Raw genomic sequence first — 4,824 nt, 5'->3', positions numbered from 1 at the left:
GTGAGTGTCAGAGTGAGGGCGCCAGGTGTGGTGGTCTCCGCCGGTGTGACAGGCGGGACCGTCCTGGGTGGGATTGGGGTTAGCTATTTAGGGAGCAGTTCAGAATTGTAGTAATTGTTAACATTACGGGTCTTATTTTGAAACACAACAGCCACAACGCAGTGAATTCATGAAGATCAAATACCAGTTAACTGATTTAAACAGCTTTGAGGGAAAGAAAATGCTGAACATGATGCTAACGAAAAGACCTGACACCGCTAATGGTCGCGGCTGATACTTAGTGTGTGCCAAGCACCTCCCGGACCTTATGTTATGCCACGTTCCCCTTAATCCAGATCTTGAGACACAGTGACCTACTTTCAGTTCCCGTAACACATCAGATTCATTCCTCCTTTAAAGACTGCACTAGCTGTTGCCTTTGCATGCCCTTCTGCAGAACTTCCCAAAGCTGAACATTTATATTTCAGTTAGAACGTCAGCTCCCCAGAAAAGCCTTTTCTGACTACTTGTGGTAGTCATTCGGTCACTGTTTCATTTCAACTCATTGTTTATATTCTACATACCACTTACTCCTATTTGCTATTCGTCTTGTTTGTTTGTCTTCCTTTATAATGTAGGCTTATAAGAGCAGGGATCTTATCTTGTTCCCTGCGGTATTCCCAGTACCTAGACGAAGGGCTTGGCACATAGCAGCACTCAATAAATACTTGTTGAATGAATGAATAAGAACTAGGTAAAAAGTCGCTGGAATCATAGAACTTAGCCTCACAGAACTGAGCTGGTTTGGAACATAGAGAATGGCTTAGAAGAGAATGGCACAGAGAAAGGATGAGAAGATCTTGATCAGTGCTGTCCAATAAATAGGAACATAATGTGATCAACTTAAGTAATTTTAAGTTTTCTAGTAGCCACATTAAAAAGATGAAATTAATTTTAATAATATATTTTACTTAAATCAGCATATGCAAAATATTATTTTAACATCTAATCAATATAAAATTAATGAAATATTTTGCATTCCTTTTTTCATACTAAGTCTTTGAAAGCCAGTGTTTATACTTATTGCATGTCTCAATTCAGATACTAAATTTTCATTGAAAATACTTTAGATTGAGATTACATAAAATATGAAATGGAAAAAGTAGATTTATATATCCACATTACTCTGAACATACTTAAAGGTTTCCCAATAATTGAATTGAGTATCAGTTTTTTAATTTAATTAAAATTAAATAAAATTAAAAATATAGTTCTTCAACTGCATAGCCACATTTCAGGTGCTCAACAGCCACATGTAACTGGTGGCTACTGTATTGGACAGTGCAGATCTAGATCAAGGATAGTGTCTATTCATGGTTGGGTCTAAGGGCAAAGGAGAGGGTAGCACCAGAAGTATGGCATGGTGGGGCTGGCCCCGTGGCCGAGTGGTTAGGTCCGCGCGCTCTGCTTCGGTGGCCCAGGGTTCGGATCCTGGGCGCCGACATGGCACTGCTCGGTAGGCCATGTTGAGGTGGCATCCCACATGCTACAACTAGAGGGACCCACAACTAAAATATACAACTATGTGCTGGGGGCATTTGGGGAGAAAAAAGCAGAAAAAAAAAAAGAAGATTGGCAACAGTTGTTAGCTCAGGTGCCAATCTTTAAAAAAAAAAAGTACAGCACGGAGGGAAGAGGGAGGTGTAAAGGCAGCGTGAGCTCTTTATGCAAGTCGTTTCTGAGGACAGATTTCTCGGGGCCTCAAAGTAAACGAGGTGTGGCTTCCTACAGTAGACTGCCTTCTCTAGCGTGATTGCTGCATAGACTTCAGGTACTCTGGAGATCATTTTGTGGGCTAGGAAAAGGGACTAGCAGTGCTGGTCATACGTGCCATTTCTCAGTAGAATCTTATTGTATATATTGTGGAACAGTCATGGAAATCAGAATCAGATAATTTTCCTATAGAGCAGTGGTTCTTAACTGGGAGTGATTTTGCTCCTCAGGGGACATTTTCCTCCCCCCCCAACACACACACTTGTGACAAGTTTTTGCTTGTCACAATGGAGGATGGTAGTGGCATCTAGAGGGTAGAGGCCAGGGTTACTGCTAAACATCCTGCAACAGAAGACAGCCCCTCACAACAAGGAATTGTCTGGCTAAAAATGTCATTAGAACTAAGGTTGAGAAACCGTGCTCTAGAGGATTTAAGAAAGACTGAGATAGCTATTAGAACCTCAGTTTAACTTCTTGTGATATTACTAAGAGGAGAACAAGTTGTTTTGAAGCATTTCAAAGTTTCTAGTTGTGTTTTCACTGTTGATGGAGTTTTTGATTAGACTATAAAGAAATAATTTCGGGCACAGGATGAGAATGTAGGCCCATTCATTAAAGATAAGAAAAATAATATGTGCTGTGCACATAAGACTCAATACATCTGGGGATAAGGAGCTGATCTGTTCACCTTTGTATGGCTTGTATCATATGACCCAACTGTCTCAAATATGACGGATGTAATATAATATCAGAATTACTTGTCACTTTCTTCTCTTTCCCTATCACCATCTCTTATTTTATCTTTGTTCCTTTCCCTATATCCTTGTTCCTTTCTATTATTCTCTTTTCTTTCCATCCTTTTCTCTTCTGTTTTCTCCCTCTTCACCAATACGCACACATAACTCCTACAACCCCTCCTCCCCAACACTCATCTGTTTCCTCCCTTTATAGCTGTTGGCTCCTCATTCCAAATTACCAGGTCATCACCATTGCCTGTGTCTGAGAGCTGCCCCTTTCAATCACTATTGTCCCCTGAGGAGCAAAATCACTCCCAGTTAAGAACCACTGCTCTATAGGAAAATTATCTGATTCTGATTTCCATGACTGTTCCACAATATATACATATATATTTGTTCCTGAAAAGTACAAACTACAAGTTCTTGCCTTCCTCCAAAAAGAGGGAGGAGCAACACATATGTTTCTGACATAACTGTTTGTGAAACTGCCTTCCATTTTCAGGGTTCTTTTAGAGCGGGTGCTGTCAATCCCAGGATGTCTCTCTGCTAGGACCCTGTGGTTCTGATTACAATGTCTAACGTAGTACATCTTCTCTTCCAATAACTGGCTGTGATGGAACTCGGAGCTCTTCTTTCTAACTGATTGCATCTTCACCATTTTTTTTCTACGGGTTTCTACGGACTTCCTGGTACATTGCCTGCTTCTTCATAGTACTAGCAACTACTTAGATCTTCTTTAATCTCATGCTTCCTTTGCCTTATGCCTGCAGTTATCCCGGGTCCCTCTGGACTTTCTTGTCTATACCACTCCAGGCTATCTCTGGCCCCATATCTTTCTGTACCTCCCTGACTCTTATCATTGCCCCTCTGGTCAACATCAGATGGTGGACACTATAATGGAAATTTGGAATCAACACTAAACCTAAAAAGGGTAGCATCGTCTCTATGCTCCAAACTACTCTTCACTCAGCATTGGAGGGTATACAGCTAAGACTAGAACAATTCTGTGTATAAAACAGGTATTCAAAACTACTACCTGAATAGAATATTCTGTCATACAGAGGATGATAGAAGAAAATCAGTCTGTCATGTCTTTACCAATTTTAGGAAACCTGATATTGTGCTAGCCTCTCTAAATTCAAGGAAGGATAAGAGCAGAAACGTGAGTTTCCCGTTTAAAGATTGTGAACAGCTTCTACGCATGACAGTGTTTCTCAGCAAGACTAAAGATAAAGGGGGAAAAACTATCATTCAGTAAGCACCTAACTTTATTTTTTTAAATAAGGATGTTTCTAATACTGAAGATTTAATACTTTACTTTTCTCTTCATGACCATTAAAAAATCTTTTGGGGGGCCGGCCCTGTGGCGTAGTGGTTAAGTTTGGTGTGCTTTGCTTCAGTGGCCTGGGTGCGGACCTACAGTACTTGTCAGCCATGGTGTGGTGGCAACCCACATATAAAGTGGAAGAAGACTGGCACAGACATTAGCTCAGGGCTAAACTTCCTCAGCAAAAAGAGACAAAAAAAAAAATCTTTGGCTTCAAATGCTGTGAAATATTGTTCAGATAATTATAAATCATAAAAACAAGTATGTGTGAAACTTATTTTAAAAATTTGTATCAGTTGATGTACACGTTAAAAGTAAACACATTTTATTTTTTAAGGAGCATTATGTTCAAAAGACATCAAAGCTCAGTTTATGGTGTTATGAAAAATGATTTAAGATTCATCTTCCAATAGTAGTAGACACAAAAATGATTCTGCTGGTTTTCCTAATCTCAAACAATGTGAAAGCAAGTATGTGCAATTAATGTCTTCAATAAGAGATTAGATCACTTCCTGATTGTTTTGGTGATGGCTATTCCTAGAACCAGTGGTTCATGGCAGTCTGATGGTGGCATAAATTTGAATGTGTTGGGCCTTTGGCCACAATTCCTGTCATGCTATAAAATTCTCTAACTAGGGATGTAAAATCGTTGCAAATACAGGAAATGCTACGGGATATAAAACTGTTGCAAATACATGAAACGCTGGTACATTCCGAAGCCAAAAAGAAAAAAATTGGATTGTTCACTATCTTAAAGTATTGGTGCCCTGAGAGTCCCAGTGTCTCATTAGTATAGGGTATCTGACAGGGGATGCTCCCTTGTAAAGGTAATTCCACTCTTTTTATACAGATGAGCTAGTAATTTAAGCTTTCAATTTAGATTATTAGGTTATTGTATTTACTTCATAATCATCTTCCTCCAATTATAATATGCTTCTTTTTTAAGGCTGAAAAAGTACCATAAAGTTATTATTACTAAATTATTTTCTTTTAGGGTGTTTGTATTCT

At 39.2% G+C, this 4,824-nt stretch overlaps 1 long non-coding RNA gene across 2 annotated transcripts in view; it reads left to right on the top strand.

Annotated features, from left to right (window-relative positions):
• LOC103541584 (uncharacterized) overlaps positions 1–4,824 on the top strand; it is a 29,828-nt gene that overhangs the window by 8,969 nt on the left and 16,035 nt on the right. The window lies entirely within an intron of this gene.

The sequence above is a fragment of the Equus przewalskii genome, chromosome 19, assembly GCF_037783145.1.
Source record: "Equus przewalskii isolate Varuska chromosome 19, EquPr2, whole genome shotgun sequence".
Lineage (NCBI taxonomy): Eukaryota > Metazoa > Chordata > Mammalia > Perissodactyla > Equidae > Equus > Equus przewalskii.
This window is presented reverse-complemented; position numbering and strand designations above follow the sequence as displayed.